This window comes from Cavia porcellus, unplaced genomic scaffold (genome assembly GCF_034190915.1).
Source record: "Cavia porcellus strain 051 isolate PalLab524CR breed Dunkin Hartley unplaced genomic scaffold, mCavPor4.1 scaffold_11, whole genome shotgun sequence".
Classification (NCBI taxonomy): Eukaryota; Metazoa; Chordata; class Mammalia; order Rodentia; family Caviidae; genus Cavia; species Cavia porcellus.
This window is the reverse complement of record NW_026947494.1, coordinates 51,918,640-51,944,960: the sequence shown is the minus strand read 5'-3', so window position 1 is coordinate 51,944,960 and position 26,321 is coordinate 51,918,640. Positions and strand designations below refer to the sequence as shown.

The 26,321-nt window shown below is 33.6% G+C and overlaps 1 pseudogene; it reads right to left on the bottom strand.

The window, feature by feature from the left end:
• Positions 1-26,321, bottom strand: part of LOC100721382 (14-3-3 protein zeta/delta-like) — a 112,930-nt pseudogene that overhangs the window by 51,306 nt on the left and 35,303 nt on the right.

Sequence of the window (26,321 nt, the reverse complement as noted above, 5' to 3'; positions counted from 1 at the left end):
CTTCTATATACAGTATCATGCCATATGCAAATAGTGATAGTTTAACTTCTTCCTTTCCTATCTTTATTCCTTTTATTTCTCTCTCTTGTCTGACTTCCCTAGCCAGTATTTCCAGAACTATATTGAATAGGAGTGGTTATAGTGGACATCCTTGAATTCTTCCTGATTTTAGAGTGAAATCTTTTTTGTCCATTTAGTGTGATGTTGGCTGTTGGTTTGTAATATATGGCCTTTGTTAGATTGATAAACACCATGTATTCCGAATTTCTGAAGGGTTTTTATCATAAACATGTGTTGAACTTTATCAAAAGATTTCCTGCATCTATTGAGATGACCATTTTGTTTTTGGCTCTTTTGATGCTGATTTATTGATTTGCAATATGTTAAACTATCTCTGCATTCCTGGAATGAATCACACTTGGTCATGAAGTATAATCTTCTTGATGATTTGCTTCATTCTATTTGCCAGTATTTTATTGGGCATCTTTGCATCAATGTTCATTAGTGAGATTGGCCTATAGTTCTCATTTTTTGGTTGGGTCTATCTCTGGTTTTGGTATCAGAGTAATACTTGCCTGTATGAATGATTTATGCAGGATTGCTTCCCTTTCAATTTTATTGAAGAGTTTAAGGAGTATTGTCATAAAATTTTCTTTAACTTTCTTGTAGACTTCAGCTGTGAGTCCATCAGGGACTGGGCTTTTCTTTGTTGGTAAGTTTTTAATCAAAATTTCAATTTCAGTAGCTGATATTGGGTTATTCAAAATTGCTATATCTTCTTGGTTGAGCCTTGTTAGTTCATTTGTTTCTAGAAATCTGTCCATTTCCTGTGTTTTCCAAAGTAGGTATTCATGATCCTTTGAATTTCCATGTACTCTCTAGTTATTTCCCTCTTTCCAGTCCTAATTGCGTAAATTTGGGTTTTTCCTTATTTTTTCTTGATAAGGTTAGCTAGAGGTGTGTCAATTTTGTTTATTCTCTCAAAAAGCAGCTTTTTGATTCATTAATTCTTTGTATTCTTTTTAGAGTTTCAATTGCATTGATTTCTGCTTTAATCTTCACAATTTCCTCTGTTCTATGAGATTTGGGTTTAACTTGCACTTCTTTTTCTCGAAGCTTTAGATGAAGTATTAGGTTGTTTATTTGTGCTCACTCTGTTATTGCTATATTTTCCTCTTAAGACCACTTTCATTGCATCCCACAGGTTCTAATATGTTGTTTCAGCATATTCATTGAATTTTAAGTATTGCTTTATTTCTTCTTTAATTTCATCTGTAGCCCACTGGTTGTTCAATAGGTTATTATTTAATTTTCATGTATTTACTCAGGTTTTGCAGTTTCTTTTGCCAGTAATTTTAAATTTAAGTGGACTATGATCAGATATTATGGAAGAGATAATTTCAATATCTTTGCATTTACATAAGAATTTTTTATAGGATAATATATGGTCTATTTTGGAGAACATCCCATGTGCAGCTGAGAAGATTGTGTATTCTGATGTTTTGGGGTAGAATACTCTGTAAACATCTACTAAGTCTAATTGCTCACAGGTATGGTTCAGTTCTATTATTTCTTTGCTGACTTTTTCTCTAGTTGATCTATGTCTTTGTGACAATGGGCTATTAAGTTCCCTGTTATAATTGCATACTTGTGTATTTGGTTTTTCTTGTCCATTAGTATCTGACTTATATAGTTGAGTGCTCCTGTATTTGGTGCATATATATTTATAATTGTTTGCTCCTTCTCTTGAATTTTTCACTAATGAGTATGTAGTGACCTTCTTCATCTCTTGTAATCATTTTTGGTTTGAAGTTCCCATTATTTGCAAATAGAATAGTTATCCCTGCCTTTTTCTGGGTTCTTGTTGCATGGAATACTATTTTCCATCCTTTGACTTTTAGTCTATTAGTTTCCTTTTGAGTCAGATATGTTTCTTATATGCAGCATATTGTGGAATCCTGTTTCTTGATCCATTCTGTGAACCTATTTCTTTTGATAAGTGAATTGAGGCCATTTACATTTTTGGATATAACTGATACGTACTGGCTTGTCTTTCTATGTTATGTTCCAGTTGTTTGCTTTCTGCTTTCTGCCTTGTTTAATGTTTGTCCTACCTGGTGGTTTCTTTCTGTTGTTATTCTAGAGATTGTGGTCATCTTTATCTCTATCTATCATGGTTTCAATACTATTTCTAGAGTTGGTTTGGTGAACATGAATTTCTTCAGTTGTTCTTTGTCATGGCAGTATTTTTTTTCCATTAAATTTGAAAGCTGTTTTGCTATGTACATCAGTCTGGTTGAAAGTTGTTTTCTTTCAGGGCTTGAAATACCTCACTCCAAACTTGTCTTGACTTGAGGGTTTGTGCTGAAAATTATGTCGTGATTCTAATGGGATTGATAGGTGAGCCATGTCTTTTCTCTAACAGCTTTTAGTATTCTGTTTTTATGCTGCATGTCTGTGATCTTAATTATTATATGTTTGAGTGTAGATTTATATTGGTTGTGATTGCTTGACATTCTGTATGCCTCATTTATCTGCGTATCAGATTTTCTCCTCATGTTTGGGTAACTTTCTGCTACTACTTCTGTAAATAGTTTAGTTATGTCATTTGCATTGACTCTTGCATCTTCACTGATGCCTATTAGTTTATATTGTTTCTCTTGGCATCATCTTAAAGTTGCTGGATTGCCATTTCCTGCTGCTTTGTTATTTTTTAAAGTTCTATCTTTTTCTGATCGCTAATGCAATCCTGTCCTCAAGGTCTGAAATTCTATCCTCAGTTCATTTAAATGGTACTGCCAGCTGTGAATAGATTTTTTGTTTCTTGGATGCCTCTTTGAGTTTGTTTTATGTCTGCTTGTTTTGTATATTTTTCATTCAAGTTTTCAAACAATTTCCCAGGCACCTGTACTTTTTTTTCTATTTCTTCTCTAGCTGCACTGAACAACTCTTTTACTAAGGCTGTTATTTCTGTCTTTACATGGGGGATTACTTCTAATTTGATTTCTTCTGTAAGCTCATGGAGGGTTTTTTGTTTTTTTTTTTTTTTTTTTTATTTCACTTGCTAGGTTTTCAGAGATTTCCAGTATGTTGCTTGTTAAGGCTTCTGTTTCAGTGTCACCTATACTTGCTCCTGATGGAGTAGATTTTTGAGATTACATTTTGCTTTTTCTTTTTCCCATTTTCTCCTTTTGGGTAAATATTTAGTCCTTGAATCCCACTATTTCCAGCTGTAGGTAGTGTGTATCTTGGGATGCTACAGTAAGGTTGATGTTTGTCCAATTGCTGGGTCTCACAGTGAGGAGGTGGGCCAGTCACCTGAATTCTCCCTTCAGGAGCTACTGGATGAGTCCTATGTTTTCTTGGGTAAGAAGTCTGGGAGAATTCATGGAAATCAACCCTTAGTTCCTGCTGTTATTGTGTGTTCAGGTTGTTCAGAGTCACCAGATCTTCCTGTTTATAGTGTTTGGCTCAGCTGGGACCTACTATGTCTCTGGGTGTCTCATAGGCCCTTTTAATTTCCTCCAGGTTTGGGGAGGCCTTATTGGTACCCTCCTCAACCTACTTGATATTCTCTGTGTGGAGGAAGGACTCACCTACCCAGCTGCCAAACTTACCAATGGCCTACTTCTGGAGGGGGCTTTGCTATTGCCCCTGTTTATCCAATGAAGGTGGCAAATCTATTCCTAGTTTAGGGGCAAACTCACCTCATTCATGGAAGGCTGCTGAGTTCTTCTGTTTGGATGAGGAGTTACTGAGTCTCCCCTCTGTACAGCATAGTTAATCCAGCAGTCCAATGTTTTGGAGGAGGTGTGGGAGCCAAGGATCAACAGCAATACTTGGTTCAGAAGGTGGGGGGTCCCTGGTTGCAGTCATGGGGGTTCCCAATAGCAGTGGTGGGACTCAGGTGGTCCGCTTCACTGGCTGGCATTCCTAGGTTCTGAGGTGGGTGGCCAGGACTGCAGTGACATGGGAGGGGCCCGGTTCTGGCCTGGCCCTGCCTGCACTACCTGCTGGAGTTCCTGGGTCCCATTAGGTAATCTGCCTGCCAGCAGGGGTTACAGGAGGGGCTTAGGTATAGCCCAGCCCTGTGCACATCTCTGGCTTAAAGAAAGACTTTCAATAATTTATTTATATACTACAGTTATAAATGTCTTTAGAAAAACTGAGGTACTTATGAGGAATTTTTTTTTTTAATTTTAAATTGAAAACTTCAATTGTCTTTAAACTTCTTGAGAGCATTTCTTGGAGATTGCTTTTGGAATCCTGCTCCACAGAAACAGCTGCTTATTAGTTCCCTCTGTCCTGACTGAATGCTGAACTGAACACAGCATCTCATTATGGTGCTTCCTGGTAACTTTTAAAAACTTTTCTCTGAAGTCTTTTCCAAAAAGCATCATTAAAACTTCAATATACAAATAATTCATCTCATTTGTCCCCCAAATGTGATATGTGCATCTGCAATTCTGAATAACTGCAGCATGATAGTATTTTGTAAAGCAAATATGATGGACTTTGAACCATTTGGCTGATTAAAACATTCAGCTTTGGTTTTCAAGAGATAAGAATAAAACAAATACCTTTATTTCCTTCAAGTAATTCGTCTTTGTATGATAGTAATATGTATAAAACAATTTGCAAGTAGAATGAAACATTAAAGCACTCACCAATAAATCTACTCCTTTATTTTTCTTTTCAAAGGCAGTTTCTCATCCTTATCTGGTTTTTTAAGTAGGCTGATTATAAAATTTCTTTGTGTCCTGGACTGCAGAGATGAGGCTATGAAATCTTTTTTATAGCATTATGAAAAATAGCAATTTGGAAAGTAAATATGAAATGAGAAAGAACCTCAGGGAAATGAGGATAAGGAGAGACTAAATAGGCACAAAATTCCCTTCTCAGCTGGTAGTGTTCAAAAAACATTCTTGTGATTTGAAAATCACGATAATATATGCTGATGAAAAAGCTTTGGTTTGTGCAAAATGAATACTATGAATGTCAGAGAAATTTTGTTTACCACATTAAATAGAACATTTTTGGAGATTTTGTGTGAATAATGTAACCAATATGTTTTAGAGTCAATCATATAAGATATTCTTGTTTAGGATGAGCTATGGCAGAGATATTTTAAGTTTGTAGGAAAAGGAAGTGAAGTATTAAAAACTAACTGAACTTGAGAGTAAGTATCTTAATGAACAATCACAAGGAAAACAAATTATCAGAATTTTCTTTGGGTTTTCTCAAATTTGAATTCATTCTTTAAATTTCACTAGAAGGTAAATTCACTGAATGTTTGTTGCAGTCGTATTATGTGTGATAGCCACTGGATCAGCTGAAAGTTTGTTTCAGGACCTTGCCCCCTAAAAAGGAGACAGAGTAATAAAAAAAAGATTGTAAAACACTAAACATAATTATAGAAATACAAAGAAATAGAGGATTCAAAATTGGGCAAATCAAAGCTGATGAGAGAGTGAGTCAAGATATGTTCTTGCAAGTGGTCACATTTGAACTGAATTTTGAAATGCAAGTAGAAGCTAGGTAGAAACATTTGTAGAAAAAGGCTAAAGTAAATGTACATTCAAGTCAATGAAATGAGAAAGCAGAGAATTTTAGGCAAACTATATGTACTCTGTAGAGCTAAATTGCAGATTATGAATACAGGCATAAAATATTGAAGTTCTTCCTCTAGAATTTTGGTCTAAAACCTTGATTTCTGCTTTTGCAGAGACCCAAAAATCTTGGTTTCCTGTTCAGATCCCTACATATCTGAATAACTTTCAGGAAAAAGGTGCACCTACTTCACCAGGAATGTGGCGGGTTAATTTAACAAACAGATGTTGAAACTTTATTCCTTCATGCAAAGGCTTTTTCTGCTTTTCTAGGAGGAGGAACTAGAGAAAAATCACCATTGTATAGTGGCCTCATAATAATTCTTTGTCCTGTTGCATGTGTAAATGGTTTGCTAAACATGGATACAAAAGGAAGGATAGTGAGAGGAAGAGCATGTGGTGTCAACTCAATATGAGAAACTTTATTCAGTCTGAGTAGCAATTAGATATGAAACAATTCTAAAAACTGAATTTATTTACATCATTACTGAAACTCTACTTTGAAATGTAACTACTATAAGACTAAAATATGTCTACATGTAGACGTATGAACATATACAAATGTAAATGCCTATGAAAAGTCTACAGACAATTTTGATTGATTACTGTTTCTGGGGCTAGTTTCCAGTTAATTACAATTTTATTGTATTACTATAAGCAAATCTGAAAATTGGCATATCTTAATGAATTGAAACTCGATCAACTTAAACCTTCAATGAACTTTCCATTTTGCATTCATTCATAAGCAGTCATTGAAAAATAAAAAGCTGCTATCAGTTTATTTCAAAGATCAGATAGGATGGCTGGTCAATTATATTGTCTAGTCTCTAAACACAGTGGGGGGGGTGAATTTATTGTTATTAGTGATAACTTTATACTTTTGTGAAAATTGATTAATGAAAGTTTGTATTTTATTTAATGAAAATTAAATAAAGTAGAATAATTTTGATATACTTAAGACCGAATTCTCTCTTCCTTCCAACCTCATGTATGTGTCTGCGTTTGTGTGTGTGTGTGTGTGTGTGTGTGTGTGTGTGTTCCTTTATGCCCTAAACCCAGTCAAGCAAAAATAATTATTTTGTTTAACCTTGCATCATTTTAACATATGTTTAATATTGTGCTATGTGCTGGACAAACAGTACAGATACTAACACATTTCATGCACATAACAACCCAATGAGAAAGAGCCTATTATTTTTCCTCTTTTATGAAGGTAGGAACTGAGACTCAAGGAGTTTAAGTAACTTGCTCAAGAACATGCAGCAAGAAATTGGTGATTTGAAAAAAAACCCTGGGTAGTCTGCCTTGAGTACTGCTATTTTTAATAGGATCGAAGAATATACTTTCAAGAAAACATAACAAAAGATCCCAGCCTAAGAGTTCTTAGTGAGTCATCTCTGCATTTCTGCAGTTAGAGGTCAAAGGTCATCTTCCTGTATAGAGTAAGACTTCCCAGATTGAAGACGCCTTGCATGAGGATTTCCTAGATCTCTCCATCCCAAACCATTTTATCCTAAACTCTCAGAGATATTGTTTTTCTTGCAAACTTATCTTCTGTTTATGTTTGTGTTTCCTGTATAATTTAGTTTTATATCTCCCATATCATTATATTTTATATACTTTATTTACTGTAAGATAAGATTCATTGTAAAATATTTTATATACCTCAACAGAAGAAATGCTATCATCTAAATCATAACACATTACTGTAACATCATTTAAAACTTTGCATTACACTTACCAAAAATTAATTAAGCTTGACCACCATGCTGGAAATGTGCAAGTAGATCTCTATGAGGTTAGAACAAATGTAGGAAACAAAGGAAATCCAGAGTCTACCTGGGATAAGAACATTGCATGACACAGAGTAGATGCTGACTAAAAAGTCTGAAAGAATGAATTCCAAATTTACAACTGAATTAAATCCCAATAATTAATTTCTCTCAGCAGTGACTTCAACAATTTATGCATTAACTAGTGAAAAAACTTTGATTCATTCTGTCTGTATACTAAAGTCTTTTCCTTTTAAATAAGCAATCTCTTTGACTATTTGGAGGAGCAATATTTGAATATGCAAAAACAAAATTGATGGCCAAATGAGATTCTACTTTGTACAGATATTAGTATAGGTAATGCTATAGCATGGATATTTGTGTGGGCTAGAATTAAAAAGTTTGACTGAGAATCTCAAATTCTAAGAACTTGGTCTTACCATATGACTTAATAACAAAGCCATTAACAAAACTAATAATCTCATAAAAATTAGCTAATAACATGAATAGATATTTCTTCAAAGAATTAGTTATCAGGTATATAAAAAATTGCCCAATGTCATTAGTTAAGGAAATGTAAATCAAAACCACAATGATGTATCATTTAACTTTCTTTAGGATATCAATTACCAAAAAAAAAAAAAAAAAAAAAAAAAGAAAGAAAGAAAAATCTTGCAGTTGGAGAAACTGGAATCTTTGCACACTGTTGTAAAATGAAACAACCACATGAAAAGTGGTATAGAGGGTCCTCAATATTTTAAAGATGAAACTACTGTCTGTTTCAGAAATTCTAGTTCTAGGTTCAGAATAAATCCAAAAGGACTGAAATCAGTATCTCAAAAGAGATATCAGGACCATTTTCACTGCAACATTATTTACAGTAGCCACGATGTAAAAAAAATGTAAATATCCACCTAAGCATGAATAAAGAAAATGTTATGTGTACATACTAAAGTATTTTTCAAGATTTAAAAAAAAGGAAATGTTATCATATAAGACATCATTAATCTTGAGGTCACTGTGCTAAATGAAATATTCCAGTCTTAGAAAGACTTATATTGCATATCTTAACTTACAGAACAAATCTAAAATAATCCAATTCATATACACAGAAACTAAAATAGTAATTACCAGTGGGCAAGGCGAGAAGGAAAACAGAGTGTTAGCTACATAATAAATAGTCATAAAAATACAGTTATGCAATATGAATAAATTCTAGGGATCTTCTATACTACATTTTTCTGTACAACATATTTCTGAGGATACATGTTCAGCATAGGGCAATAATCCTTGGACTACTTGCTAGTATTTGTGTATATCAATTAAATTTCAAATGGTGATTTGCTTAATAATAAAAGTAAAAACACAGGCAGTTCTAAAACTGGATGACACAGTGCAAACACTTCATTTAGAAATGTATTTGCAAAATTATTAACTGGACTATTAAATATTAAATATTATATTATAAAAATTTAAGAGAACTCAGAAACATTTGACCTTTAAAATGAAGACAAAAGAGAAAGGAAAGTAATTCTTAAGTGGTTCATAGTGTACACTTTGAAGTGTTTCAAAAAACTGAAACAGATATAGGCATAAATTTAAGTTTAAAATAAGGGTACATATTCTATGCTCCTTACAACCCAAAGATGGAAAGAACCACTATAGGTAACTGTGAATCCAGTTCCTTGAAATTTTGAATCCTACGATGGGCAATGGTTTTTAAAGATGTGATGAACTTCACTCAAGCATACCAGATGAATTAACCCAGGAGCTCATATGATCCCTGCTAACCCTTAGCTTTTATGATACTTAGAAGATAAGAAAGGTTGGTTGTTTGTATGATAAAATTAATACTTTTTGATTGAGAAACTAGAAATAAATAATGATATGTGCAAATGCTTTGTGATATGTATTAAGCTAAAGTGTCTGAGAAATCCTGCTCTTCTAATTATACTCTTCTCTGAATATTTAGCCTCTGCATTCTTCTCATTTTGCTGTTCAAGCACATCATCACTTTTCAAGAGCCAGTATTACTGGATCTTTCTCTAACATTATCTGTATTTGGAGCAACCCTGTAAATGCAATTATTTTCCCATCTGCTATCTTCCTATAATGTTTTATGCATAATTTGAGTAGAAGAATTTTATGACTTTTATCTACGTTTTTCTAATTACTGAGAAATGTGTGTTCCTTAACAGTGTACATGCACTCTATCATCAATTTAGCTCATCATGTACCAGGTAATTCATGTGTCCTGATCCGAGGGAAAAAAAAAAAAAAAACTCTCCATAGATTTTTTTTTTTACTCCTCCTCCACAGTCCAGATCTTTTAATAAGAAATATTTTTAATATCAAACAACATTAGAATCTACAGTTACATTTCTACCAGACAGATGCAGAACTATTCCCTTCTTTGTGGATACACTTCATAATTTCTGATTTAACAGTATTCTGGACATATATAGAAATGAGGGTATTAATAGGCATACATTAGTCCATGTAACCAAAACAAGAAAAGATGTGAAGTAAAAATATAATTACACTCCAAATCTGATCATTCTTTAAATATAGCAGTGTTATGGAAACACAGTAGAGGAAACATAAACTTCAAGCAAATACAAAAGGTTTTTAAAATAGTTGATAAAGGGTTAAGAGCCTGCATTTCCATTGGATTGTACTCAGCAGCAGCATTCACTGTATCTTTTATCACACCCCATAAAAACATGAAAGAAGATTCTAGAAAGTGGCAGGAATGGTGAGAGAAGTGTGTCTGAGGTGAGGAAATGCTTGAGGGGGATTACTGACATTGTGTCTTTTACTACAAGAATTTTAAACATTTAAACAGTCACCATACGTTTTGATCACCTCTTGTGTTCCTGCCCAGACACAGACTGTTATTTCTCTTCCTGTCTCCTTTCTGTTGGAACAATAGAGATGGAGCTGAAGTTCCAGTGGAAGAAAGTCAGTATCCTTGGGAGAAAGCAGCTAAGCTAAAAGGATTGCTAGATTTTGGAAGACTTGGTTGCTATAGAACCCCTTTCACTCATTCCCTGCCCATGGCCCCCTTTTAGCATCAGGCATACTTCCAGTCTAGTAAAATGCTGTGGGAAACATATAAATGTGTAGATAGCACCCTAAGAGACTGGAAGCTTCCTTCAATGAAGGACCAGCCAGGCACATCAACTTAGACTCAGAGACTAGTTAAGATACACAGTCAAATCCTCACCTGATTTTGGAACTCTGATGTGGTGGGATGATAACAATATGGAAGATAGCTTTAGAAAATCTGACTATATTGGCTTATAGGCACATCAACCTGTCAATATACATTTCCAAATCTTGACACACCAGGCACATGGGCAAGCATAACTGCTGGTCATCCCGTCTAGACTTACCAACCCATAACCAGTGACTGTTCTAGACACACTGATCCACCTGAATAGAGTACCTCAAGAAGAGTGGCAGTACCAGACCACTGATTGCTTCTCTATAATCCTACTCTCGTTGCCTTTGAGTACATAGGAAGATAGAAATGGTACCAAGTAGTTATGGCCCTCAGCCTCTTTCTGACAGCCTCCACTCTTTGAAATTCTGTGATGTATTTCCTTGAGCACAATAAACTTGATTATTCAAAAAAGTTAGTACAACTAATGAACATGTAAATATCCTGTAGTAACTCGAATAATAGCTGTCATTATTGTATACTTACTGCTCAAAAGCTAAGAGCTTTATATACACATTAACTTTTTCTTACTACAATCCCATGAAATAGTTCTTCTTACTGCCTCTATGAATAGTGGGAATACAGAGACAGTGAAAACTTTCACATTATGTCCAAGAATACAATGTCAATGCTTAGCCAGTAAGTAGTACACCTGAGCTCCATTAATCACTTTTTCTTAGTCTGTCTCTGTTATGGTTTATACCTGGATGTCTCCCCAAAGCCTCATGCACTCACTGGTGGGACTCTGGGGATGTGACTGGATCATGGAGGCACGACACTCATCCGTGAATTAGTTTACTTGTGAGTTTAGAACTAAGTGTGAAGTTGGGAAGTGAAGCTTGGTAGAAGGAAGTGGGTAACAGGGGCAGTGGTCTGGAAAGTATATCTCCATCCTCCTCCCTTGATCTCTCTGCTTCTAACCACCATTCCATCAGCTATTTCTGCTCTGCTTTTTCACTCTGCTCAACTGCCCTGCTTTGGAATCAGTCAACTATGGATTCAACCATCTCAAAATTGGGAGTCAAAATGTAATACTTTCATCCTTAAAACTAGACAGTATTTCATTTTTATAATATTGATCTTGATAGGTTGTAGGCATGGAGTAACTTTTCTATAAAATTCTTTTTTTCAATTAATAATTGTTCTTTTAATCTTATATCTTCTGTGTGACTTTCAACATAGACTATTCTGAACATAAACATGCATAACATCATTAAGTACTCATAAATGGTTAGAGGAAAGGCTTTTGAAAGATTCTGACAATTTCTTCCATAATGTAAAAACATAATGCTTTTCCACTTGAGAAAATGCATACTCAGTTGATGAAAACATTTTAGCTTATATTTTCAAAGGGTGAGCTTGGGCTGAAGCAGAAAGTCCCATATTCTCAAAGTCAAATAAAAAGGTCACCTACACAGAGTGGAAAGTTTTGTAGCAATACAGGTATAAGACAGTCCTATTAGGAGTGAGGAAAATGAAAACTAAAATTTTTGTTCTTGAAATCTTAGGTTGTTATGAAATGTTTGCCTTCCTTATTAGGTAGTTTTGAAATTATGAGTGAAGAGTATCCAGAAGTGATTTAAATCAAACACTCACACTTAAATATTGGATACTTTATCTTTTATGAGCAACCCAAAATATAAGTAAGGAACAAAGTTAAGATAAATAATAGGAAATAGGGAGATAGAACTTTTGCAAATGGTGAGGGAACAAAGAAATGGGAGATGGAAAGAGAGGAGAAAGGAAGAGATAAAAAGAATTGAGATGTGTTATGTACTTCCCCCAAGGAATGTGATCATTGTGTACTGCAAATATGAGCTAATAAAAAACTGAAAAACAGAATATTCAGAAGTATGAAATTCATGGTTTCACCACATTTATAGGAAGTAACTGACACAACTTCCCATATCAGTCTGACCTTTGTGAATGCTGAATACCTTCTGATTCAACTTTTGTTTCCAAATTTTACCACATGCTGAATTGACCTGGATTGTTTAGACTGGTGGAAAAAAATTGCTAAATATCTGTGTTATCCACCACTACCATTTGACACTGCCTTCAAACTGATTGCAAAGGAGTATGCTTCTATTCCTTCTGTTCTTCTAGTCAGCTTAGAAATGTAGTTCTTGGCTGCCCATTAAGAACACTTGGGGAGCTTCAAGCATACATACCTGAGCCAGAATTTCTGGCTTAATTGGTTTGGGGTGTGATCTTGAGCACTGGAATTTGGAAAACATCATGTTTTTCAGAAAAAATTTTGGAGTAACTTGGTTGTTCTAACTCTACTCCATTCTCAATCCACTCTCTCCCAACTTCACAACTCCATGTCCTAAGGAACAGCAGTTAAGAGATCTACACACCACAAACATTTTTCACCTATAAGGTGAAATCAATTTATAGAACTTTCCGGATAAATACTAGAAATATCATGCATTGTGTGTGTATCCTAAACTTCAGATCATAATTAGAATATTATGAGTAAGGATGCTGGTGCCTTAAGAAGCATAAGGGAAATAGTTTCTGCATTGCAATAAGCAGCTATACTGACAGCCTGTGGTTTGACACCTTCTGTGAAACTGACACTGACACTGATCCACCTCAGTTCCCCATACAGTAGGTTTACTTCTCCCATCAAAATTCCCTCATTAGCCCTCCAAACCTGGCAGTAAATCCATAAACAATCAAGAAATGACCCTTGGAGGGGTGAGATTGGATCTTAGCTCTTTCCACTAGCTGGCATGCAGCAGGAGCATTCACTGTATAGCAACCTGCATGTATGTAGTTGGAAAAATCATTTCCCTACTTTTTGTTTGTTGTTGGGATATTGTGATGTCCCACAAAAAGTCTAAGGTAATGATATTGATGAACATAGTTCTTATTTTATTTATTGTAGTGGAATAATCTACCCTAAACATTAAAGACTTTGTAGAAATGTAAAATTTATCTGTTTTGAAAAAAATGTTGGGCCTTTCTTTCAAAGGTTAACTACAAGATTATCACAAGATTGAGGAATTCTATTCCTTGGTGTGTACCTCAAAGAACTGAAAAAAGATTCCAACAGCTACTTTTATATCACTGTGTATTAAAACATTATTCCCAACATCCAAAGGGTAGAAACAACCCAAGTATCCATCTAGATTAATCCATGAATGAACTAATAGATAAATTAAAATATACAGTGAATTTTAAAATTAAAGTTGCATATCAGATACAGAAATGATGTGGAAGAATAACTCACCCATTAGTTCTTTCAAGTAATCAAAACCTAGTATAAGAAAAAAGTATGAAAAATTGTAAATAACATTCCACTGTAAAAAGAAAATGATGTGCATTTAGCAGTGTACATGGTGAGAAGAATGGAAGAAACAAGAAGAAAATCTCACCCTGAAGTTTGTAAACTATTTCCTGCTGTGTTCACCTATGGTGTCTTTCCTACCAGTAAACTGTCTGATACTGCATTCAGCATTGTCCAATATTGAGACTGAAAAAGAAAAAAAATCAGATATTTCCCTGACTTGCATGACAATTGTGTAATTTTAACAAAGCATAACAAAACATAAATTATATCTGAAGGAGAAGGGTAAAAATTCCCCAAAAGTTAGGAAGACAAAAATAATATTTGTGAGTTAGGAAAAAGTAACAGACTGAAGTCTCCTAGGCTGAGCCCTGAAGTGATCTTGGACAATAGAAAACTTGTTATTTATTCCACAGTTCTATAAGTACACAAACAGTTTACATCAAAAACTTCTGGGCACAGGTCCATCTCGTAAGCATGACCCAAGATGTGTTTGTTTATGTGGGGCAATGTGGTATTAAAGGGAAGCTATGACAAAGCCCATAATAAAATTTTGATCACTGTTTTATATGGTTTACACTCTCCTCTCTCTTTGGTTGACAGTAAATGAATCCTAATGCAGCCACTCTGAGTCTATTCCTGATGTCAATTATAGTATTTTAAATCCCCATTTGTCTATTAAATCCAACCAGATTACTCTGACAGAGTCATTTGCACAATGTTTTCCACTTTTGATGACTCAAGATATCAGGCAGAGGTTTGTTGTCTTTTTAGTCAAGTTTACAACATATCTAGCCAGTGGTTATGTTGCAGCACAAGCAATGTGACGAACTTATACTTCTTAAAACCTAAAGCTCAAAGTAAAGAATGAAGACATGTGAAAGAGAATTCAACGTTTTGAAGATTTCCTTTGGTTTCCACAAAATAAAATAAAAAAAACCTTTTAATTCTTAAATATTTAGATATCTGAAGGGAAAAATGAAGCCTAAATGGCTTCAGTATGGTTCAGGCTATGGGACAATGATTTTAGGAGGGACATTAAGTTAACAGAGTTCCCGTGAGGCACGTAACTCAATCAATGTACAGTCAATAATACATGAGCAAGGTCAGCACTGACCACTGTAATAACTTACGTAATTGGGATCATCATTTATGTAGTTATATTAGTGTGTCTTAGCAATATGTAAGCTTTATTTTCCTTGTGTGCAGTAGGTAAAAGTACATACATAAATAAAAGTTCATTTTAAAAAAGTACATACATGGTACATACATAGGTAAAAGTACATCTTAATTACTTTTTCTATCCTGTTACCTCCCCTCTCCACCTCTTGATTTCCTTTCCATTCCATAAAAATCTATCACCATACTTTCTCTTAAAAATAGAAATTTCTTTTATTGCTAGAGCTCCATTGCCCAGATAATAAATATATTAGATCAACAAGCATTTGCTACAATATTATATTAAAGACATGTGATGATTGGAAAAACAGTGAATGTTGTAAGCTTGATTCTTTTTATAATTTTAACAGATAATAAAATTAAGATTTTTAAAGATATTTCTATAGAGTTATGCATAGTTCCATAAACATTAAACACTCATATACACCCTACAGTTACATTTTGAAATACTGTTTTTGTTTCACTAACATAATGCTCTTGGGTTCTGTTGAATGTCAAGCTCCTGAGGCCATAAGCTTCACCAAGCATTGCGTGTCACCCACACTTTAGAAAGGGTGTAGGACAGGTGGCAACGCGCCATGCTCTACATACCAGAGGAAGCTTCGGAGCGCCAGACACTTGAAAAACATGTGGTCGCCAGAAACTCAGCTGAGTAGGGTGCCCTCCTTCACCCCTCTTATCTCAGGTAAACTTTCAGCTCTATGATTCCTTTCCTTTTACTTTTGCAATATTGTATTGCACTCTGTGGTGTACATGACAATCTGCTGGCCCTGGCAGAGGTTTGTGAAGCCTTTCTCTCTCGCATTGCTCTTCGACACTAGCTATTCATTATCAAATAAGTAACCTCAATACTAACGTACATGTGTTTAATCCATTTTAAAGTCCTTACTTGGATTCTCATTTGTATTAGTTATAGAATAGTTTTATAAAACAGGTTAATGTGAGGAGAATTTAACCAAGATTCAAATTTCCAGTATCCTCTGGATTTAGTAAAAAGTTATAGATCTATCTGTTAAGTTTTTCTTTCATGTTTATAAATACAAAAAACATTGAGGTATTTTCTAAATAATAGTCACTCATTAGATTTCTAATACTTTAAGCATAAAAATTATGTTTCATAATGAGACAATGATTTTTCAGCCAAGGTTAATTAAATGATTAAAAATTGACTAGTTGTAACAATTATAAAATGCTTTAAAAATATGTGTAAAGTAAAAATCTAATGCCCAAGAGTCTTTTCAATAAGGAAAAGTGAGAAAAATCAAAAGCAAAGGAGAACAAAAATGAGCAGAAAAAGCATAGCATAGTTTAAACAAATATCTATATCAATGAAAAAAATTATGGAACATAGAAAATACAGTGGGAATGCAATGTTATTAGAAAAAATCATTAAACAACAATCTAAGCTAGTAGGAGGAATGTTATGCACCAGATAATTAAGCAACCAAAAGAAATGATACCTGATAGCTATGTAGACATTGTTAATTGCATGATTTCCAATATGTTTGGGTATGGTGAAAATAAAATAAAATATAATGAGATTTTAAATACTTTTTTAAATAAAAAATCTTGAAAACAAAAGGAAAATTGGAATTTAAGTGATGATTGTAAAGAAAAATCTGCAAAGTCCTTTTTATAAAATGAGCAGCACTATTATAATTGGAAATAGCAAGAATTTCAACAATTTTCACACAGAAAGACTAAAATTAGATGATCATAATTAGATTTGATTTGAAATCTTCTCTAATGTGCTAATTTTAATAATTCATGTTAAGAGTAGGTTTTGCAGTGTACAATGTATCTGCACTTGAAGTATAATTCATGTTTTATTGCTCACTTTGAAAGATAACTAAGAACTTTCATTCCTCACCATTCATTAATATTACAAACTGTGACTTCTGAAGAGCTCTACAATTTCATATTTATTAAAAAATAATATGTTTTCTGTTTAAGAAGTGAAGAAAATGTTAAATAGATAGAATGTTCGCTATCCTTAATACTACCTGCTAGCCTTCTCCCAACCCTTCAGAACTTATAACTAGAAATGTGATCATTTGAACTACTTGCTTTTTAGAGTTGTTCTGATCCTGATAGACAATAGATATACGGGAACATAAACTTCTAGACACTACACGCTAAAATTATGTTCTGTTCGCTATTAAAGATGTTAAACCCATCAGACATACAGGATAGAGCACTTTATATAATCTAATAAGTACATCATGTTCTTCCCTACATGAAAAATAAACTCTAAAATTGTTTGGGAAAAGTTTGACCTAGCAAGATGATATCTCCAAGGAAATAAACATGCTGTTATCGCTGAAACAAAGAGGAAACAAATTCCAAGAAAAAAATAGATTTTTTCTACCCTAGGACACTTCTTACTGGACAACATTTAAGAAATGTTCACTTGCATGTTGAAAACAAATGTACGAATAAAATAAACTATTCATAAAATATATGACAGTAATATAAATAATAGAAATGGAAAAGAACTTTTATAAGACTCATGTAGCATTTATAAGGTAGTATAAATTCATAAGAAACTAGGTAGTATGATATGCATATGTACCATCAAAAATAATTGAAAATAAAATAACAAATTCAGGGCTGATCAATTGACAATGAAAATAAAATAAAAATTAGGTAGAATAGTGTAGAAAGATAAAAAGAAAGAAGTTTGATTTAAATCTGAATACATAAATACATACATTATCCTCATATATAGACTATTAATCTTTGTATCTAAGTGTCCTGCCAAACTGACTTTTCAGGGGTGGTAGCTCTAGGGTGTATGATGCTGGTATCAGGGATTTGATGGTGGATTGATTCATGGTTCAGTGCTAGGATTAAGGGTGCCCCACCCTGGGTGTGAGCACTACTGGCTGTACAGCTTGGTAGCCTGGAAGAATATAATGGACACATAGAAGTTTCCTGCTTGTCACTTGTCACTTGCTGCTAATTTGCTGTGTTGCTTCTCTGTTGCCTTTTGTCATACTGTCCTGCATTGGAGCCAGGTGACTGTGAACCACAACCTCTATAAATAAACTTTTCCTCCTCTAACTTGGGGTGCTGGGCATTTGGTCTCAACAATGAAAAAAGTAACTATGACATAGAATAACTCCAAAATTAAAAGGCAGACGTGGTATAAGAAAACTCAAGACTCAAATATACTACTCACTAGAAATTCACTTCACATGTAAAGATACCAATATAAAATAGTAAAAGGATGGAAATCACATATGATTCTAAATACAACTTTCAAAAATCACAAGTTTTGTTAAAGTAAATACATTACACATTTGTTTTTTTTTCCCCTGTTTCTCACAGCAAAAATCCTTGGACATTTACCAGAAGTCTCCATGTGATAATGAAAATAAAACAGACTGGCTAAAATCCTTGGGTAAGAAGAGCAAGCTGGATATTTCTTGCTTCCTTTATATCCTAGCATGTATGTTAGAGTAACTTCAATCCTGAACTACCAATGGGAGCAGACAGAACAAATCCACACTCCTGTACCCACATGAGATGCAAAGAAAAAGCTAGTGAGTCATATATATCTCCTAACTCTTCCTAAATTGCTAAGGTAGCATTTGTTTACCTAGAGTCATAAGATGGAGTTCTTATGTCAATCTCCTGTCCCTTACAGCAAAGTTTTCCCAGTGAAACCTGTGAGCATAGCTCTGTAGTTCTTCCCTTGTCTGCATAATGACGTGGCACTACATCCTAAAATAGCACTACGGAGACTAGGGGAAAGGCCTTCCATCACAGTAACACAATAGTAGCACTGTGGAGCTTTCATAAATTAAATTGACATTTTACCCACATGTGACCTAGAGAGAAAATTGAGCTAGACATGCACTCTGAATCTAAACAAGACGATCTTATGATATAGTAATTTAAAAAAGTAGTCAGTCTTATAATACTCAAAATATCCAAGATACTTTCCAAAATTACTCACCATGTCAAACCCTAGAACATTTTAACTTCAAATGTAAAATGCAAACCAAGACATCCAAATGTCTATATAAAACATGTAATTGTTGGGCAAGGATTTCAAAGGACTTGTCATAAATGTTCAGATGAGAAATTAAACATACTTTTGAAATAATAAATAATCTCAACAAAGAAAAACATAATAAAGAAAGAAATGGAAATTTTGGAACTGAAAATTAAAGTATCTAAAAAATTAAAATCAAATCAAACACAATATTTTGGCTGAGTTACTAGAATAATGTAGATGAGACTGAAATGAATTAATATAATTTACAATAGACCAATAAAAATGATCAAACTGAACCACAGAAAGGAAATTGATTTTTTTTTTAAGAACAAATTTTTTAAGAAACTGAGCCTCAAAGACCTGGGGAAAGGACAAAGATCTGCTATCATAGGTACTAAAATCTGAAAAAAGAAAGAAAAAATAATAGGTAAAATATTTGAAGAAATAATGACTGAAAAAATTCCTATAAAATGAGATTTGGTAACATAAACCTCCTTTTTTGTTTTTTTGTTTTTTTTTTTTTCCAAATGGAAGACAACCAACCAAGTGAATCAAAACAGAAAACCTTACTGAAATGAGAAATGAAGCAAATTTCCAAAAGACTTAAACCAGAGAAAAACATACTCAGACATACAAGCATCAAGTCAAGAAATGTAAGACAAAAGGACAATATCAAGAACATCCGGGAAAAAATTATTCATTATCCATAGGAGAATGACAATTGAAAATTCTAAAAGTTGTCCACCAAAAACAATTTCCAGCTACTGAAAGAAAAGTATTAATGGCACAATTCTCTGGCCAGTGGAATTACACTTCAGGATAGACATGGCTTGGAATATTCTCAGATGAAGAAACAGTCAGAGAAAGGATATTTATTTATTTATTTGTTTATTTATTTGGTACTGGGGACCAAACTCACAACCTCACACTTACCAGGCAAACACTGATGCTGAGCTAAATCTTCAGCCCCAGTGAGACAAAGTTTTACTAGTTTTACAAGCTGACCTTCTGTAAAACAAAAAGCTATGGCAGTATGGAAATGGGAACAGGAGGAAATGTAGAGCATCAGGAATATAGAAGAAAAGCAGAAAGGATAAATACATGATTAAACAAAGCAAGATATTTTTCATGAGTCTTTTTAAATTTTAAAAACAAAAAGAAACAAAAATAATTTGGAATTTTAAAACAAAATAATAGATCAACATTTGTTAATATACTGCATATTGTTATCTTCAAAGTAGCTGTTCAGATTACAAGACATAGGCATTAAAAATGATCAAATAATCAAACAATGAAAGAACAGATTGTTCTTTTTGGATGAACTATCAGAGATCAGTAGTATAGTTATCTATCTTGTATACATAATGATTGATTAAACCAAAATTAGGAATGACAATCCAAAATGCAATAATACTGCTTTTGTATTTACAGATGTAACTAATTTTACAAGTGACCTTTCTCTTTGTATGACTTTGAATTAGTGTAGTGCCCTGTCATTTCTGCTTGAAGGATAGTTAGATGGAAAGTATTTTTTGTAGAACAGGAGCCTATGTTGTAAGCTGCCATTTACCTGGGGTTGTTTTCTTCATTTTTCAAAAACAATTTTGCCAGATGTGGAATTCTTGCTTACAATTTTTGTTCTTCAGCACTTTAAATATATCCCTGAGATATCTTCTGGATTTTGTTTAGAAATCAGCTATCATCTCACTAAAGGAGCTAAGTATATGATTAATCACTTCTCTTTGGCTTCTGCTTAGGAATAAGATACTATCTTACCAAAGAACCCAACCATATGACTATTTTTCTTTTGTTTCTTTCAGAATTCACTGTTCTTGGCTTTCAACTGTTTGAATAAAATATTTCCTCTTTCATTTTACTTTCTGTTCCCAAGTTAAACACATAAATTTACATATTTTCAAGTTGACTCATTATTCTGCCTACCTAAATTTTGCTATTAAAAATCATTAGTGTCTTTTTATCTTAATTATAATACTTTTTCACTCAAAACTTTCCATTTTTATTATTTCTTTATTAATCTTTATGTTAACATTTTGTATTTTTAAAACATTGTTTTCTTGGCTTTCTTTAGATCTTTGAACATTTTCAAGATGATTTAAAATATTTGACTACTATGTTCAATGCTTTCTGTGGGTTGGTTTCTTTTAATTTTTCTTGAGAATGGGCCATAGATTCTTTTTGTATTTTGTGCTTTATTTTATGTTTTTATGGAACACAGGATACTTAAAATAGTATAGTGTATTAACTCTGAAAATCAGATGTTTTTCTTCTTGCAATCTGTTTTATAACTTAGATGTTGTGTTGTGTTATGTGAACAAAGCAGATCAGAACATCATTATTTGCTAATTATTTTTCTGAATTACTTTTCTAAAGTCCATATTCTTTATACAGCATCTGTGACTTCCTTAGAGGTAGCCTGCTAATATTTTGACAGATTCATTTATTTCTTTTTAGTACCAGGAATTGAACTCAGGATCTTGTACTTGTCGGGCAGATACTGGGCCACTGAGCTATATCCCTGGCCCACAGAAATTTATTTTAATATTTGGACCCTAACAATAAAAGAAAGAGGAAATAAAAGAGAAAATAAATGAAAAGTCCATCTAGTCTTCTTTAAAAGTAAATTCTGTGTTGGGATATCCCTTCAACACTTAATGATGCTATTTATAACTGTGACATAATCTTCAAAAACATTTACTAAGTCTGCAGATAAGCTAGAAGTGAAAATTGAGTCTTCTGAGCATGCATCCTACCCTGGGAAGTCATTTGTCTTTCTAAATTTCCCATATATGTGGGCAGTTTTTAACAATCTGATTTTGCAAGCAAATTTTCCTTAGTTTTTCCTTTACTTTCATTATGTCTATCGTTTGCCTTGACTTTATTTTCTTGTCTTAAGGTGCAATGTGCTGTGTATTTTTTTTTTTACAAGATTCTGTAGCTTACCTTGTACATAGCTATCTTCTACCTGAGAAATTCTGACTTAAGCAAGACTTGCCTCAGACCTTCAAGTAAGACATATAAAATTCAAAACTTTGTTTGAGAATAAGATCTGTTGTGCTCTCTCTGGAAGAATGGACCATGTTCTCATTGGCCATGGAATCTACTATGTTTAAAACCCTGCCTTTTTAGAAAGATGAGTAGAACAAGGGTAAACAAAAATTATGAAAACTTTTTTATCATCTTCAAGTTGGCTTTTCAGCATTTGTCTAGTTGATATTAATCTTTGACTAATTTCTAGAGTTTTGAAAATCTTATTCAGACTATCTTTACTCCACTTTTTATTATTACTCTGTTGGGGTTATCTAATCTGATATTTTCACTACTTTTTGAGTTTTCTTCACCTTGAATCCATATTACACTTTTATTATTTGTTTGTTGTGCTATTATAAATTTTTCCAGTTAGGATCTGAGAAGTTTCCTGCAATCTAATGATCTTTGATCACCTATTTGTGCTTAAAGGAAGGAATATCAAAAGCTTTTTGGAAACAAATTTCACCTAAATAAGGTCTTATCACCTGCAGGCTTCGGTACTGTACATAGCATTTTGCATTTGCATTATTGTGTTAATTCATTTTTCTTTGATCTATTCACAGGAGGATAATCACCCAATCATCTCAAAAAGTAGGAGTAACTACCATTTATTTTGAGTGACATATAGAAGAGTGTTGAAGGATTGTACTATTCAAAAATACAAGTGTAATGAAACCTTTTGCAATCAGTGCCTACGGGAGCCCCAACACAGAGTCTTGCTTTTTTGGTCTTGAGTTGGTAGCATGTGTACTACTATTGCCTGCCTATAGGAGGCCATTATTTCACCTCCAGATACTAGACTAATCTTTACCCTATTTCAAAAGTGCAAAGAGAATCTTTTGGAACTTTTCTGCTGCTAGACTAAATTCAGATGTTTTGTTCTAAGTTATAGTCTTGCTGTGGTCTTTTGTTATAGTCTTTTGTTTTCTCTCTTCATTTGGAGTTCTTTTCTTTTTTTATTTTAAAGAAAATAAAACAAAACAAAGCAGAACAAAGCAGATCAGAATAAAATAATGCAAACAACACAAGATTTCAAGACAAGACAACAGGAAATCAACCATGGTTACCACAACGTCTCCTGACTCTCCCAAATAGTTTTCCATCTTCACACACATTGAATTCCAACAAAACAAACAGTATATAATTGATCAGAACAAAAGAATGAAAACATTACCAGCCTTCAAAACCAGACAACAGGAAAATCAACAATGGCTATCATAATATCTCTTGTTCTCTTCAAAATAGTTGTCCAAACCTTCACACATTTTGAAATCAAATAATAGAAAACAGACTAAAACCAATCGAAACACTGTGGAATAAAAGCACTATTGGACTTCAAAACAAGACAATAGAAAGTCAGTAACGGCTACCATAATATCTCATTTGCTTAAAAGTAGCTGTTGCTGTTCATTCCATTAAACATAATAAAATCAGTTCTTGTAAATCCTTTAGGAGAAGTTCTAGGCATGTGTAAGCCTATACATATACACCTATCCTTTCTGTATTACAGGGAAAGCAAAACAAAACCAAGAAAAATACAAACAAGAAAAAAAAAAAAAAAAAAAAAAAAAAACAGGGGCAAATAAATAACAATAGCAAACAGCCCCAAACAATAACGATATAGGCTTTCAAAACAAGATAGTAGGAGCATAACTAAGGTAGTTATTTCCTTCAAATTACTGTCATTTTAGAGTTGGGCATGGTGGTACACTCCTGTGATCCCAGCACTTGGGAAGCTAAGGCAGGAGAATCATTACAAGTTTGAGACCAACCTGGGCTACAAAGTGAGCATAAGGCCAGCTTGAACTGCATCATGAGACCCCATCTCAAAAGGACAAAAACAAATGAATAAAATAAAGTAAAATAAAATTGCTGCCATTTTTATAGAATCTGTTGATCAAGAAGAATTAGATGTGTCTTCAAACCATCTTTATTCTGAAATTTGTTTGTGAGTTTTCCCATTAATTCTTTTTAATGCATTTCTAGAGTAAGACTTTAAAAACATTTCTAGGATTCTAGCTTTAGGAAAATAAAGATAATTCTTAGAATCAAAGTAGGAATAAATAAAACAAAGTACCCAGGAAATTTGTCTGAGTTATAATGGATATCTTTTCTAAAATCTTGAAAATCATCACAATATTTTACTTCAATGTCTTCATCCCTTAATATTTTAACCCTTTTATAGAAGGCTAAAAGTTAGACCAAAACCTGTGCACATGAAAAAAAAATTTAAAACTTCCAGAGTAAAACTAACACCAGACAGCTCATTCAATGAGAGTCATTTGATTAATTTCTTTATCTTTATTTTCATATTACATTGATTGTAGGCCAGACCTTTTTTCTTGTATTTATTAAGTTATTGCTATATATATGTATACATATATATGAAGTAAAATTGATGTGAAACATTATTTCACTTAAATTATCAGCAAAGTATTTGTATTAAAAAAACTATGAAATTCCCTTCTAATTTGTAGTCAAAACTGCAAAGTTGCATCATTTCATTATCTGTAAAAATTTTGTACAGCACACTTTTTCATGATATCTTTGTTGTCGTTTTTAACATTTAGGTTATTAAAAACTATGAAAGATCAATAAATGAAAAATTTAGGTGACTCATGAACACAAAAAGTAATTGACAGCACTGTTACTGTTTATAACAAGCATGAAAAACAAATAGAATTAAATGTGTTGTTTCTAAGTGAACAAAAAGTAAAGCATCAAACACACAAAAAAAGACCTGATGTAAGGCATAGGGAGGTTATGAAAAATGGAGAATACTTCTGAGTTCCACAGTGCCTAGGGGAATGGCTGAAGCTGGAGATATGTCATATGTAGGGTCAGAGCAAGGCCAGCCTCAAGAGCACAGCACACCTGAGGCAAGTCACATAGATAAACTACTCTAGTCTCAAGAACACTGGGTGCCTGACACAAACCACGTGGATAAGCTATTAAGCGAAGAGGTTTCACAGGATATCAGTATCCCAAGGGTATAAACAAACGCAATGCAGCAGTTGGATCTCTTCTTTTCCTCCTCCTTTTTCCCCTTTACTTCCCATCAGGAGGGAGGGCTCCAGAGAGCCTCAGTTGTCTGTTTTCTAACTCTTGTCCTTTTTTGCTCCAGACTCTCACTGTCCTCATCCTGGAACATCGAGAGTGGTGTGGGACACAGCAAATGCCAAACAGTAGTAATGCTTACTCTAAAACTGTAGATCTCAAATGTAATAAAGTGAAAAAGGAATGGATTAAAAGGTAATTATTTGTGTTTTTATCAAGCTAAAGTCATTAGAGACTGATGAGAAAGAAGTATTTCAAGGTCAGTTCTCAGAGTTTCTGACAACTGCTCCCCATGATGCCTTGTCTTGTCATAATCTTTTAATTTACTCCATTTTTCCAAAATCTTCTCCAGTTTTGAAGTTATGGCTTGTTTTCTAACCACCTCTCACCCCTTACCAGGTATTTGATCTTTAAATTTATGTTCCTACATTGGCATAGGGTTGAGACATAATCAATTTTTTAACCTTGTCTGGGACAAGAAAATAATTAGTTCTTTGTAAATCTGGTCAAGCAAGTCCCAGTGCATTTGATTTAGATTCAGAAAGCAATAACCAACAATGTTTTTAAGAATAGAAGCCAGGTCCTTAGAGCAAGAAAGGTAAGAATCTGGGAATATTTTATCTTCTAGGCTACTTCCAATTCTGAATTGCACAGATCATGTGATGGCCTTGGGAACCATCCATGTCAACATCAATGTCTAACTGATCCAGTGTTGGAAGGGGATTGGCAGAGGAGGTTAGGTAAAAAGACATTAGCAAGGACAGGCTTTGGGAAACAACCATTTTAAGGAGATTCACAATCAGAATTTCTGGAATATTCATCCTATTTGATGTAAATAGTACTTACCAGCAAGAGAGATACAAGTGAAGTATATACTATTTCTGAACACTGTGCTGTCTTCTTTCTTTGCTCTTTTTTTCTTGAATATTTCTTGAAAACAGTTTGTGGCTCAGCCTCACCTTAGTTAATTCATTAAAGCTTGGAATTATACTGATATCTAAAGGTACACTGATGTTCTATGCCTGGTGTCTAGGATACTTTGGAGTAAATGAGAAGTTATAAGCCATGAAGTACCTTTCACAGACATGAGCTATAGCTGTTTTCTCATAGCTACTGTTCTCATAAAAAGGAAAAT